General features: G+C 50.2%; 1 long non-coding RNA gene across 1 annotated transcript in view; it reads left to right on the plus strand.

Moving 5' to 3' along the window:
- Positions 1-672: 672 nt before the first annotated feature.
- LOC132464856 (uncharacterized) overlaps positions 673-15,819 on the plus strand; it is a 38,709-nt gene continuing 23,562 nt past the window's right edge. The window contains exons 1-2 of the long non-coding RNA XR_009527366.1: positions 673-958; positions 8,253-8,956. This is a non-coding gene — a long non-coding RNA (uncharacterized LOC132464856). The remainder of the gene's footprint in view (positions 959-8,252; positions 8,957-15,819) is intronic.

A 15,819-nucleotide genomic window follows, 5' to 3' on the forward strand; every position in this document is an offset into this window, starting at 1 on the left:
GGCGAGCGCGTTCACGAGGATTTGTGGCGCGACAAATTCGCTCGAGTTGAAATATTTCAACTTTGACACGAATTTCGCGTGATGACAGCCAATCAGCGTTCAACAGCGTGGCCACTGAGTGACATGTGTAACGTAACAGCCAATCAGCGTTAAACCGTCAAACTCAGTGCAGTGCAGTCCGGGGTGAACTGCAGCATGGAGGAGAAAGTGATTGTTGCCGTTTGCGACTCTCGGAGCTCTATATATAATAGTATATAATATAATATAATTGTATATATAATATCACGGCCAAAAGCTCTGTGCGCCTCCGGATGGCCGTAGCGCGGAGAGCTCAGATTGGGCTTCTCGGGAGTCGGGGCTTGTTTACCGGTGTTGCTATGGGTTCCGGTGTTCCAACGGTTTATTAGGTAGGTAGGCCTATCTAATAAATGATGTCTTCGTGCGCGCCTATCGCATGATTTTAGACTCGACGATTTCGGTTGAGTATGTGGGGATTTTTTCAGTCGCAATTGGTTTGCACATTTTTAAAAGTGGTGGGGACAAAATTCATGTTTCAAATAGTGGGGGGTCCCTCCGTCCCCCGTAATCGACGCCTATGACTGTGTATATACCTTTTTGAATTTTAAAACAGAAATCATAATTACCACTCGTTTTTTAATATATTTCTGTTTCTGAAACGAGAATCAAATGCCCATCCACTAGGGCTGTAACGATACAGAAACTCACGATTCGGTTTGTATCACGATTTTTGACCCACGGTTCGATACATCCCACGATTTTTTTAAATTTAAAAAGCATTTTATTTAAACAACACTGATATACCAATTAACTTTATGTAACATTTGATAACAAATAATTTGGAACACTGAACAGATTTGAACAGAAAGAATACTATTAAAGTATAGCTAAATTAATAAAGAAATAAACAAAGATTGCAGTTGGAGGATGCTTTTTGCTGGTAGGCAAAAACCCTCAACTGTTTGGTTGGTTTATGCCGCTTTTCCACCGCACATGTAGCTCGACTCCACACGACTCGACACGACACGACTCCACACGACTCGACAGCAGCACGGGTCCTTTTCCACCGCAAATAGTACCTCCTGGACGTGGGCGGGGTCGGCTGCGCGAAAGGGCCGTGACGTATTTTTGTACGCGACGCAAACAACACCTACGCAACCCACACATGGACAGAACCCACATAACAACAATGGAGGACATCGATGTGATGGTATTCGTGTTCGTATTATTAGCTGGCATGTTGAAGAAGTTGAAGAAGTGGAATATGTTGGCTGCGGCGCTGCTATGGCTGTTACCAGCATGGTTGCCATGTCGCTCTTGTGACTTCGTCACACTCTCTGGCCAATCAGTGGCCGGCCGTCTGCCGACGTCACCTTTTAGCATCGGCTCAGCTCGCTTGGAACCTAGAGCGAGGCGGTACTAGAAAAAGCAGCCACTTCAGGTACCAGATACCATGTTTTCGCGGTGGAAACGCAAAAAATGCGAGCTGAGTCGAGTCGAGTCGAGTCGTGTCTGTCATATACGGTAGTTAATGCGCTTGCGCATATTGTCATATACGGTAGTTAATGTGCTTGCGCATATACTGGGGGTTATACGGTAGGTCAGTATTACTGATGTGAGTGAGACACGCAGAGTTAATAAACCGGAGTTGAGCATCCGAACATGTATCTATCGCATTACTTTACATGGTGTCAGAAGTGAAAACGAAGTCATGCCTAAGTTCCCACCTCCGACAAACTTTTCCTTCGATAGGCCAGGAGAGTGGCCGGAGTGGAAGCAGCGTTTTGTGAGATTCAGAATCGCAACCAAGCTGGACAAGGAAGATGGTGCTGTGCAGGTTAGCAGCCTGATCTACGCTATGGGAAGCGAGTCGGAGAACATCTTCCGTTCGTTTAACTTCGAAGATAATGCGCATAGAGATGATTATGGGAGGGTGCTTGGAAAGTTCGATGATTACTTTGTGCCAAGAAGGAATGTAATACACGAACGTGCATGTTTCCATCTGCGCGTGCAAAGACCAGGAGAAAAAGCGGAAACTTTTATCAGGGCTTTGTATGAACTGGCAGAATATTGCGAATTCGGCGGGAACAGAGATGAGAATATCCGGGACCGAATCGTAGTTGGAATACTCGACAAAGATGTCTCACGGAAATTGCAGCTGACAAAGGACTTAACACTAGCGCTGACTATAGAGACAGTCAGGCAGTCGGAAGAAGTTGCTTCTCAAGTCAGCATGCAAGGAGAGACAACGGGGGTGATACAAGAAGTCACTCACGAGCGCAGCAAATACCCCAATCACTACGGTAAGCCAAAAGGGGGAAATAGAGGGCAATGTGGACTGTGTGGGAAAGCGTGGCACAGTAAAGATGAAAATTGCCCGGCTCGTAATTCCACATGCAATACATGTGTGGTGAGACGCAGGGGCAGAGCCCTTTGTAATGATCAGGGCCGTCACAGCCAATGGCTTGCGTCTCCACCTTATTTATTCTGAGGTAGCTTTTTGTGTCGGGAGGTGCCACAATTTTGCCGCTTTTCCACTGCATGGTACCAGCTCGACACGACTCGACTCAGCTCGCATTTTTTGCGTTTCCACCGCGGTACCATGGTATCCGGTACCTGAAGTGGCTGCTTTTTCTAGTACCTACTCGCTCTAGGTTCCAAGCGAGCTGAGCCGATGCTAAAAGGTGACGTCGGCAGACGGCCGGCGACTGATTGGCCAGAGAGTGTGACGAAGTCACGAGAGCGACATGGCAACCATGCTGGTAACATCCATAGCAGCGCCGCAGCCAACATGTTCCACTTCTCCAACTTCTTCAACATGCCAGCTAATAATAGTAATGGGATCGATGTCCTCCATTGTTGTTATGTGGGTTTTGTCCATGTGTGGGTTGCGTATGTGTTGTTTGCGTCGCGTACACAAATACGTCACTGCCCTTTCGCGCAGCCGACCCCGCCCACGTCCAGGAGGTACTTTTTGCGGTGGAAAAGCACCCGTGCTGCTACCGTGTCGAGTCGTGTCGTGTCGAGTCGTGTCGAGTCGAGCTACATGTGCGGTGGAAAAGCGGCATTTGTCTCCTCGTTATTTCCTGCTACGCCCCTCCAGGCAACTTGCTACCGGTATGTACGCGTGCTTTCCCTATGGACGCTCTGGCTGATTTGTTTGGCATGGTGATTTACTTTTTCACACTGGTCGCTTTGCAGCGCTTGTGCCTGTTGCTTGCTGGTGCCTGCTGGTGCCCTGCCTTGGTTGGTGATGCGTGCAGGTTGTTGATCGCGTAACAGTCTCGGTGTGGATTCCAACCGAATGCTAACATTCAGCTGTGAGCCGCTGGCTTAAGTAGGAAGTTGCCAACTTCCTGGTAGGTATCCCTTATTTTATATCGCTATTGTTTTTAGAATTATGTTTAGCACTAACGGGGTGACCTGTATGCCTTCTAGGTACTGCCGATTGTGTCGTTGCCGACTGCTGTTTTTGCCACCCGTTGTTTACCACCAAAGCTGCCCAACTGTCCTGGGCTAGCCTGGAGGATAGCGGCGAAGACGCCAACGACCACTATCTGAACGTGATCTGTCTGTTGACTTGTCCTTGTGTGTTTCCACCTGTCCGTGTCGCAACTAGTGTGTGTCGGTGTGTGTGTTTGTAGAGTGTTGGCGAGTGCGTGCGTGTTTGTCCTGGGCTAGCCTGGAGGATAGCGGCGAAGACGCTAACGACCACTCTTTGAACGTGATCTGTCTGTTGACTTGTCCTTGTGTGTTTCCATCTGCCCGTGTCGCAACTAGTGTGTGTTGGTGTGTGTGTGTGTGTGTGTAGAGTGTTGGCGAGTGCGTGCGTGTTTGTCCTGGGGAAGTGTTTGGTTTAATTTGGGGGATTTTGTTTATAGTTTATCACGCATGTTTAAGATCCTTTTTGGCCTGGTTCGTGTGTTTGTTATATTTTGTTTTCTTACTGATTTCCTTTTTGTGAATTACATTTTGTGTAGTTGTGTTTATTGTTTTGTTTGGTCGCTTGTATCTACCCTCATCTCTCTTTTGTTCCTTCGTTTCCAGGCGCTGAGTGCCCACCGCAGGGAGGCAACTAGATCCTTTAGGTGGTGGTGCCCCCTTCCCGAGTGTGGTTTCACGTGTGTCCTCTTGGAATTTCTCTTTTATCATTTTGATCCTGTGTTGCTGTGTGTATGTGCGAGCACGAGTGACTGGTTGGTGTTTATGTGTCTCCCCCCTCCGTCTCCTGGTATCTTGCCCCCCCTGCTGGTAAGCCTCAGCCCTAACCATCCTGTCTATCCCCTACATACCAATTGATTTCATTTATCCTGTTTGTTACATGTGGAACACACATGTTTTAGTTAATAAAAACAACCTATTTTTGGAACTTCGTCTCTGGTGCCGTCAGTCAACGAACGTGTGTGCTATATAATTGTTTGGATTTAATTGATTAGTATATCCCTGGGTGCAATCCCTAGGGTGGCGTTGTCGGTTAGCTTGTTTTTCCCCTTAATGCCACACATGTAACAAAGTTGGACATTGGAGTAGAGTGTGTAGGCGCAGGCAGGCAGTGAGTGAGGTTACAGAGCAAACGGAGCAGCAGTCACACTTTCTTGGGGCTGTGAGCAAAGCAGACGGGTCGCCAGAGCAATGGGCCGTCGAGTTACTGGTGGGCTCTACACCAGTTGACTTCAAAATCGACACAGGGGCCGATGTTAACGTCATCTGCGAGGAGACCTACCACTCACTCATGCCCAAAAGAGCACTGCAGCCTGCAGAGATGCCACTGGACAGCCCAGGGGGCGAGCTGCAGTGCATAGGACAGTTCCAGAGCACTGTGACCTACAAAGGAAAGACTCACCCACTCACAGCATATGTCATCCGCGGACGTACGGTCAACAACCTACTCAGCAGGCCGCTGTCTGTGAAAATGGATCTAGTGAGGAGGGTGAATGAAACGGTGTGCAACAGAGGACATCCACAGGCATATGGCACGCATGGGACTTTAAAGACTGAACCAGTGAGAATACTGCTGAAAGACAATGCTCAGCCATATGCTGTATACACAGCACGACGCGTGCCTCTCCCTATGCTGCAAAAGGTAAAGGAGGAGCTCAAGAGGATGGAGGGAAATGGCATCATCGAGAGGGTGACACAGCCCACGGACTGGTGTGCACCCATGGTGCCAGTCTTGAAGAGCACAGGTAAAGCCCGCATATGTGTTGATCTCAAGAGGCTGAATGAGGCAGTGAAAAGAGAACAGTATATCCTGCCTACTACTGATGAGATTACAGCAAAGCTGAGTGGGGCCACTGTCTTCTCTTCGCTCGATGCCGCCAGTGGGTTCTTCCAGATACCGCTACACCCAGACAGCTGTAAGCTCACTACCTTTATTACACCATTTGGCAGATTCAACTTCAAGCGGCTACCGTTTGGAATCACGAGCGCACCAGAAATCTTCCAGAGGAAGATGATGGAGACCCTGCAGGGGCTGGAGGTTGTTGAGGTCTTCATGGACGACATTCTGGTCTATGGGACCACACAAGAGCAGCACGACGGTCGCCTGGAGAAGGTAATGCAGCGCATTGTGACAGCTGGTCTGAAGCTCAACCGTGAGAAGTGCTCCATCAGGCAGAGTCAGCTGCGGTTCCTTGGACATCTCATTGACCGGTCCGGGATCCGGCCTGACCCAGACAAAGTGAAAGCTATAAGGCAGCTTTCACCACCAGCAGACGTGCAAGAATTGAGAAGGATACTGGGAATGGTAAATTATCTTGGAAGATACATCCCCATGCTCTCTACCGTAGGACAGCCGCTGTACGAGCTCTTGAGGGACAAGAATTCATGGACATGGAGCCACGCACAACAAACTGCTTTTGAACACATCAAGGAGCTGTCATGCTGTCAACTGCACCAGTACTTGTTTTCTATGACTTGAACAAGCCCACGGCTGTGTCAGCAGATGCAAGTAGTTATGGACTGGGGGGTGTGCTCCTTCAGCTCCACGGGGAGCAGTGGAAACCTGTGGCATATTGCTCCAGACGGCTCACTGAGGCAGAAACACGCTACGCCCAGATAGAGAAGGAATGCCTGGCCAGTGTGTGGGCATGCGAGAAGTTTGACAGATACCTCAATGGACTGGAGCAGTTCAAGCTCATCACTGATCACAAACCGCTAGTGCCTCTCATTAACAGCCACAGTCTAGACAATGTACCTCTAAGATGTCAGCGTCTTCTCATGAGGCTCATGAGATTCAATCCAGTGGCAGAATATGCGCCAGGGAAAACTCTGGTCATCGCGGACACCCTGTCACGCAGTCCACTGGCCAGCACGTGTGCAGAGACAGACACACACAGTGACGTGGCATGCTACGTGGATAGTGTAGTAGAGGGGATCCCTGCATCATCAAGCAAGATGGATGAAATCAGAACGGCGACAGCAGCCGATGCCGAACTGCTGTCGGTTGTGAAACTCATAAAGAAAGGATGGCCTGAACACTTGAGCAATGTGCCCATGGACGCGAGAGAGTACGTCCAAGTGAAGTCAGAGCTATCAGAACACGATGGCCTGGTCCTCAGAGGAAGCAGGATTGTCGTGCCAAAGTCAATGAGAGGTGAGATCCTTCAGAAGATTCACGAAGGGCACCAGGGCCTAGTCAAATGTAGGGAGAGAGCGTGCTCATCTGTGTGGTGGCCCAGACTCTCTACGGAGATAAGCATGCTTGTGACGTCATGTCAGGTGTGCTGTGAACTGAAAAGAACACATCAAAAGGAACCTCTCATCTCCACACCGCTTCCAGAGCGACCCTGGAAGAGAATTGCAATGGACCTTTGTGAGCACAACCACCACAACTACCTGGTAATCTCAGATTATTACTCCAGGTTCCTAGAGATACTGCACTTACCCTCGACAACGAGTGCACAGGTAATTCAAAGAATGAAAGCGGTCTTCGCCAGGTTTGGCATTCCAGATGAGGTGGTGAGTGATAACGGACCCCAGTTTTCAAGTGCAGAGTTCAAGGAGTGCGCGAGGCAGCTCGACTTCAAGCACTGCACATCCAGCCCTCACCATCCACAGGGCAATGGGCACGCAGAGAGAGCTGTACAGACGGCAAAGAAAATTCTCAAGCAAGAAGATCCTGTGATGGCTCTGATGAGCTATAGGTCCACTCCGTGCTCCACCACAGGCTTCAGTCCAGCCGAGCTGTTGATGGGGAGGAAAATCAGAACCACACTCCCCACTCTGGAGAAAAATCTCCTACCCAAATGGCCTAGCAGGACAGCTGTGAAGGAGAGGGACGGAAGGGAAAAGGCTAAACAGGCTCACTACTTCAACCGCCGTCATGGAGCCAGGCCCTTACCTGCCCTGCAACCAGGAGATGCTGTATTCTCCAAGTTGGACCATGAAAAGTCATGGTCTTTGCCAGCGGTGATCTCAAGCGAGAGCACCACCCCGAGATCCTTCGTCATCAGGACGCAGCATGGAGCGGAGCTGCGGCGGAACCGCCGTCACCTCCAACCAGGGCCAGTTCCCCAGCCCATCCCAGCAGCGCACAGGGACGTCACAGGGACAGACACACACTCTGACGGTGCCACCATGTCAGAGACCGTTCCTGTGAGTCAGTGTGTGGCTACACCCACAACCCCTCTGCCCGGTCAGACTGTGACCAGATCGGGACGGGTGTGCAAGCAAATCGACAGGCTTGACCTGTAAATAAGTGCAGATCATATGCCCTTTTGAAAAAAAAAAGAGAAGAAAAGTTGTATTGATATTAATGTGATACTGTTGATTTGTGAAAAAAAAAGAAGAAAAGTTGTATTGATATTAATGTGATACTGTTGATTTGTGAAAGTTGTACAGTTGTACATGTTTATCTGTTGATAAGGTTTATCTGTGGGTTGAGGGGAAAGAGACCTGTGTATGTTAGAAATGTCTCCATTTAAGTTAATTTAAGTTAATCTTGGTTTATGCTATGACCTGTTTGAATAGGCATTTTCAGTTAAACTGTTCCTGTGATGTTATTGACATAACACTTTAAAAAGGGGGAGATGTCATATACGGTAGTTAATGCGCTTGCGCATATTGTCATATACGGTAGTTAATGTGCTTGCGCATATACTGGGGGTTATACGGTAGGTCAGTATTACTGATGTGAGTGAGACACGCGGAGTTAATAAACCGGAGTTGAGCATCCGAACATGTATCTATCGCATTACTTTACAGTGTCGAGCTGGTACCATGCAGTGGAAAAGCGGCATTAGTCAAATATCCTTATTAGCGCTTCTTATTAGGCTATGTGGCTTAAATAATGACATAATCAGGCCGTATAGAATGCAACATGTTTAATAGCCTAACTTTCAATAGATGGGGAAAACATGAACGTCTTTATCATGAACGTCGCAATAACGAGGCATAGTGTTACGAGTAGCATAATGTGTGTGCGCGAGATTGGCAGTGTGCGTATGCGTGTGTGAGTGAGTGGACGAGCGAGGAGAGCGAGCGGTAGCGCGTGTGTCTAGTGAAGAAGCGAACGAGTCCGGTAGAATAAAGTACCCATCCTGTCAATAATCGGTGGCCGCTTCATTCCGACCTATAAGCAGACAAACTGCCAGTCAAATCACACAAAACAATAGAGACAGGATCACAGAGGCAATTTTCTTCGCGCTTGGCCCACTCTGGATAAATGTCGTTCATATCGCATATGAGGACCTTCGACGGCTGTGGAGAAATGCAATCCTCCGTAGCCACGGAGAGCAGTCATCACAGAGAGGGCATCTCGTCGCATACTTAAGGCATAGGAGGGGCGCTGTCAGCAGACTATTATTTAGACAATTATTAGCAAATTTCAATTGGACATTTTGACCGGAGAGTTAGAAAGGGCATATCGCGCTTCTGCCTTCTCACACCGCGAGACAGGTTCGTGGCTTTGAGTGTCGCGATTTCGGTTTCGATACGCGTATCGTTACAGCCCTACCATCCACTGTGGCGGCAACGACCTCGGACGCCTGGAGGGAGTTGAGGTTGTTGCCGCCATGAAGCAGGACCTCCACCGGCAGTTCCCAGCGATGCTGTTCGTGTAGGCCTACTACAACATCAACGAGAGACGCCGGTGGAGTGCTGACCATCCGGGGAAGCGAATTCACGCTAGGAAATCGGTGAACAGTGTGATGAACGTATTTGTTAGTGTACAGCTACGAGGCAACAGTGTAGAGCATCCTGGGATACGGTTCAACTGCTGTGGTTTATACCTAAAAGACAAGGTTCATTTCCCCTATAGGGGAAATTTTTTTTTTTTAAAAAGCATTTCAGTCTCTTGAAGCGATAAACCAGAGAGGGAGAAAACAGACACTTTCAGGGCCAATATGTTCAGCCTTCTCCCACTCTGAATTGTAATTTCAACTGAGTTTTCAATACTGTAAAATATAATCCAGGTCCTTAATCTTTATTCAATGATGCTCTTCTCTGCATATATGAGTGTTTATCACACTGTTCATTCATTTCCCTACTTCTTCCTATACCTTTCTTTGTTCCACCTTCCACTCTTCTACCCCAGCCAAACTGACTTACTCTCCTGTCCACGTTGTACAGCTGTCCCCAATAAGTAAAAAACAAAACAAAAAAAATGTGTTCTGTTAAAATTGGGGTTGGGAGGATTTTTGTAATAATAGCTTTCTTATTGTGACACTTTTTGTTCAAGTCCTATTTCTTACACATGCAGCCATTTGCATGTGTGGCTGCATATTTTTTTTTCATAGCTGATAATTAAGGTAGGCCTTCACACTGTAATACTATAATCAAGAGGACATACAGGCAGTTAAAAAAAAAAAAAAAAAAGAGATATACATTTATTGATCTTTGAACTTTATAAATATTAGATTGCTCCATATAACACCAACAATATTGTAGCACCAGGGTTATGTTTGTTGTGCTGTTATACGACTGCTATTGTGGTAGATGTGTTCCCATCATGCTATGCGGTGCGGAAGTTAGGGGAGGAGTTAAAAAGACGGTAGAGCTTTGTTGTGGTTACGGGGTGCTCGTGGAGCTTTGTTGTGGTTACGGTGACTCTGAGGATTCAATAAAGTCACTGAAAGAATATAGCACGACGCCTCTGCATTCGATATTCGCCACATTGGTGTCAGAAGTGGGATTTTATAAAACGAATACCCCCTACGAAGATGGCGATGTCAAGAAGCTATTTAGTGAAGAAAATCCACGAGATTGAAGTTATTCTTCAGCGTCTCGGCGAAGATCTTCCTGCGGAGATGAGTGATCGACCCGACGGTGCCAGTGCTCCCCGCCGCCAAGCAAGGCGGGTGTCAGCCGAAGTTGAGAGCTCGCCGTCGATCGTCGCCGCCAAGAGGACGTTGCCGACCGCCGCCGGGAGGACGCCGCCGACCGCCTCGCCGCCGACCGCCTCGCCGCCGACCGCCTCGCCGCCGGCCGCTGCCGCCGGCATGCCCATCGCTAGCCCAGCACCACGGGACACCTTCAAGCTCCCACGATACGCCGCCATTACAGCCCTGGAGCCGTACCTAGCGCAAGTTGGACTGGCTGCAGCGAATAACCAGTGGAACAACCAAGCCACTGCTGCCCACGTTGCCCTAGCACTAGAGGGGAAGGCACAGCAGGTCTTGCTCAACCTTACGCCCACCGAGCGACTAGACTACGCGATACTGGCGGTTGCATTGGAACGACGCTTTGGCAAACGGGTTTCAAAGGACAACATGCGGGACCAGCTGACCCGCCGGCGCCACCAAGAGGGTGAGACGTTGGGTACTTATGCCGCAGATGTGCACTTCTATGCATGTTGGGGCTACCCCACGTTTGAGGAAGCAGCCCTTGAGGAGCTAGCCCTGGGCACCTTCATTCATAGCCTCACACCAGAGACTGAAAGAACACCTCCGCACCATGGCACCGACCAGCCTCAACGCTGCGCTGGATGAGGCAGAGAGGGTGGAGGCTGTTATAATCCCATGCAAACGACCAGGGCCGGCCGACGTCAGCGATGGAGAAGGGAACGTCGAGGGAATGGTCGTCTTCCAGGCTCGTCCGTCGCCAACTCGACCAGACCGACGTCGACCAACTCACGGGTCCCGGGAACGCCGTTTCAACGACCCGTGCTGGCGCTGTGGAGAGGTGTGGTACTGGGCCCCGGACTGCCTCGCCCCCGCACCAAAACACCACAGAGCCCCACAGTCGGGAAACTAATGTGGGTAGGCATCCTGGGGATACTGCCACCCGTCCAACCGACCATAGACCCCATTGAGAACAATGACAAGATGGGTAGAGTGGGCCACGCACACGGCCTCTACCTCCTCTGTTCCATCAAGGGACACCCCTGCTGGGCCCTCGTGGACACGGGCTCCTCCATCTCCATTGTGCGCCAAGGGGTGCTTCCAGAGACAGGATGGACGCCCACCGACTGTAAGATCCGAACAGTGACCGGAGAACTATCTGGGATGCTGGGGAAAATCCCGCTGCCAGTGAAGGTGGGGAACACGGAAACCACCCACAAGTTTTGGGTGGCCGAAATTCTAGACCCCTGCATCATCGGGCTGGATCTACTGACTCGTTGGGGAGCTAGGGTGGATGTGTCGAGGAACACCATTCACTTCGGCACGGAGACGCTGACCCTCCAGCTCCGTCAAGGGCAGGGCTGTACAGTGCGACAGTTTTGATCGCATTTGCCATTGAAATACTTAGCGTGCGAAGATAAATACAAGTCCACTCGCACCGGTGTGAAAGGGTGAGAAGGACCCGTGCCGGAAATAAATACGTCTTTCTGTACGGCTTTCAATGGCACCACTAAGCGCGAGTGTGTGGGAGCATGATGGGAGCGTTGAATGTTGGGAAATGTATTTTGAGTTATAGGCTCGCCAGTTCCGCTCGACTACTAAAAAACGACATTTCCCGAACATTCACACGTTGAGGAAGAGGCTTTGTAACGGTCGCGGGAAATTCACTTTTTAAGCAAAACAGAAAAATTAAAAGGTATTTCCCTGTTTTCGGAAGTTCTTCATCAAATAAAGATGGAAACTTGGAAAAAAAAATCCACGTATGTAAGAGATTGACTCGGCGACCACAAGCACGGAACCGGCACCTTCGCACGAAGCCGACTCCACCCATGACTCCGTCTCGGCCAACGGGAAAACCTACAGGTTTAACCCCCAGTGGTTAAAAACGTTCAATTGGCTGGTCTACGACCAATCCAAGAAGTCTATGTTTTGTAAATATTGCCTCGAGGTAGGGGAAAGGACATCAGAGGTTAAAAAAAAAAATGTTTGTTAAATTTGTAATAATTACTTAATTTCGTTGAATGTGTTCACCACTTCTGGCTGCTGATGTTTTAAAAGAGGCTCTCATAGTCACTTTACTATTTAATATGTTCATTGTCACTTTACTGTTGCTAAATTTGTTCATAATGTGGCGAGCAGCGCGGGAAGGACGAGACGGGAGCCCAGGTTTAAATGGCAGCGCAACTCTCGTGCCTCAGTACACCGCACGACCCCGAGAGCTGCCTTTATTCAAACACACATAACAGAAAACACGGCATCTGACCAACACACACAACACTCTCACTAATGGTCCCGATCACACTACACATCACAATTAACACACAAACATTAAAGAACCCAAACCCGTTAACCCCACTTAACCTAATAACATAACAAGTTATACAAAGACAATAAAACCCCTTTTCCCCAAACATTATGAATACCCAGACTCCCCGGGGGGTAGGAGTCGCCACACAGCCCCCACCTTAGGGGTCAGACGTCCCGACGACCCCAACACCCAATGCACAGTCCCGAGTGTTCAGGGGGCCGGCGCCGTCGCCTTGGCCCCGGCCAGTAGCGGCCCCGTTGCGGTGCAGCCTTCCCCTCGGGTTGGGACGCCTGTCTCCAACAGTCAGTAGCGGTCCTGGGGTTGTGGTCGGGGACCACCTCCATCGGGGCCCCCACCAGGTTCCGCTGTAGGGGGCCTCTGGGGCGCCGTTCGGGCACCCCATCCTCTGCCGCCCTCCGACGTCTGGCCTTCCGACGGCCACGCCGGCGGCTGCGACGAGGATGAGTGGCACGCTGCCCCGTCCACCCGCAGTCCTCGACCAGCCCCAGCTGCCGACACTGCGCAAGGGAAGCCTCAGCCGCCTCGGTGGCGGGAAGGGTGGCCGTCTGGATCCGGCCCTTCCGCTGCCTGGACTTGACCCCCACGTTCTTGGTGCCGGGGGGGAGGGCTGCCCCAGCCGCGTCCACGGATCCACCACCGCGACGGCGGCAGAGCTCCACCTCAGCCCGTTCGGCCTGGTCCAGAGCCGCATCGAGGGTCTGGGGCGCGGTGAGGCGGACATGCTGCCCCAGACTCTCCGGCTGCAGTCCCCGCAAGAAGGCGTGGAGCGCCAGGGCCTCCCGTGTAGCCGCGGATAATTCCGGGTCGCTGCGTCGGGTCAAGAGCTGGACATCCGCAGCGTAGACCGCCAGGCTCTCCTCCTCCCTGCGGCGGTGAGAAGCCAGCAACTGCTTGCTCTCGTTGCTGGAGACCCGTTCACCCAACCGCCTCTCCAATGCTTGGATCAGGGCCTGAAGGTCTCGCTGGTCCGCTTGGTCCAGGTCGAGCAGCACCCGTGCTGCCGTCTCCTCCAACGCCAGGGCAAGATGGAAAACCGCCTCCTCGGCACCCCAGCCGTTGTGCCACGCTGCAAGCCGGAACTGGGCCAGGTATGGTTCCAACTGCGTTACCCCGGTGAACTTTGGCAGCCTAACCGCTGTCCTGGGGCGGTGGGCAGCTGCCGGTCCTCCGGGCCTTCCGGTCGTGTCCACAGGGGGGCGCTGCGCTCCCATAGCGCAGGGTGCGTTATCCATGGGCTCGACCACGAAACTCAAATCCCCCTGTGCATGCGCAGGCCACATCCCACTTCTGACTAGTGTTGGCTCGTTCGTTCGCGAACCGGTTCGAATGACCGAGTCTTTAGGACGAACGAACTGAACCGGTTCGTCTCTCTCGTTCGTTCGTTCGTCTCGTTCACCATTCGATTCACCGGAAACTCGACTGAACGAACAAACGAGTTTCCGGTAGCACTAACTACACTGAGTCTGACTGACTCAACTGAGAACCGTGCAATGGTGTGCATTCCATGATGCGATTCACCGTTACCGGAAACTAGGTTGAATCGCGAACGACTCCTCCACGTTCAGTCGAGTTTTCGGTGAATCGATTCACCGGAAACTCGACTGAACTAGGAGGAGTCGTTCACGAATCGTATGTTCGTTCAGCTTGGTTTCCGGTAGCGGTAGATCGCATCATGGAATGGACCCCATTGCACGGTTCTCAGCTGAGTCAGTCAGACTCAGTGGAGTTAGTGCTACCGGAAACTCGACTAAACGAACGAACGAACGATTCGCGAACGACTCCTCGTGGCGAACTGAATCACGCGAACTGGGTCACGGAAACTAATCATTGAATCCGCCACTACTTCTGACACCAATGTGACGAGCAGCGCGGGAAGGACGAGACGGGAGCCCAGGTTTAAATGGTGGCGCAACTCTCGTGCCTCAGTACACCGCACGACCCCGAGAGCTGCCTTTATTCAAACACACATAACAGAAAACACGGCATCTGACCAACACACACAACACTCTCACTAATGGTCCCGATCACACTACACATCACAATTAACACACAAACAATAAAGAACCCAAACCCGTTAACCCCACTTAACCTAATAACATAACAAGTTATACAAAGACAATAAAACCCCTTTTCCCCAAACATTATGAATACCCAGACTCCCCGGGGGGTAGGAGTCGCCACAATATAGTGTTGCTTTTGTATGGGCTATACGTCCTATTCTGTTCATATAGTACTTTTATTTTTTTGACTGTAGTATGTGTGCTACCAAAATAATTTTTGTGCTACTGAATTTTTTCGCTTGCTAGCACCAGTGCTACCATTTGAAAAAAGTAAGCGTACAGCCCTGGTCAAGGGGGGAAGATAGTGTGTACTCGAGCCCAGCTGTGTTCACCGCCGCCTCCACAGCCACCGCCGCTGTCACACTAAATTTGTACCGGCTGCCAAATTTGTACCGGGCGCGTCATCCATACGTAATACATTCCAAACCTGCCTGTCAGCAGATGATCGCATCGTCCGTTGCCGGGCAAGTTTCAAAAAACATTCGCGCTCATGTTGCCAAAGACGAAATAACATAATACAGTTAACGGATCGCTAGATAACACTTGTTTTTACTTTCTATTTGTATTGTATTTAATTGTTTGATCAAATTTAGCTAGTAAACTGAGTGTTTAAAGCGGGTTTCAAAAAACATTTGCGCTCATGTTGCCAAAGACGAAATAACATAATACAGAAAACGGATCTAGATAACACTTGTTTTTACTTTATATTTGTATTGTATTTAATTGTTTAATCAAATTTAGCAAGTAAACTGAGTGTTTAAAGCAGGTCAAGGACGAAATAGCACAATACAGATAACGGATCGCTAGATAGAAGGTTCGCGAATGTTCGTGAACCTTTCAGTCATTCGACGCGATCGTCCGTTGCCAGGCAACGGTCGAAGCGATCATCCGTTGCCAGGCAGATTTGGAGTGAATTACGTATGGATGACGCACCCGGTACAAATTTGGCAGCCGGTACAAATTTAGTGTGACACCGCCATCCCGACAACAGCGACCTCAGTGGAGGCTACGACTCCTCAACCGCCATCGTCAGATGTTGACAACGTTATCCAGGAACTGTACTAGTGGAGCAGTGAAGGACTCGATGCTCAGCAGAGTCAACAGCTGCGAGACCTGCTCCAGCAGTTTACAG

This window comes from Gadus macrocephalus, chromosome 9 (genome assembly GCF_031168955.1).
Source record: "Gadus macrocephalus chromosome 9, ASM3116895v1".
Lineage (NCBI taxonomy): Eukaryota > Metazoa > Chordata > Actinopteri > Gadiformes > Gadidae > Gadus > Gadus macrocephalus.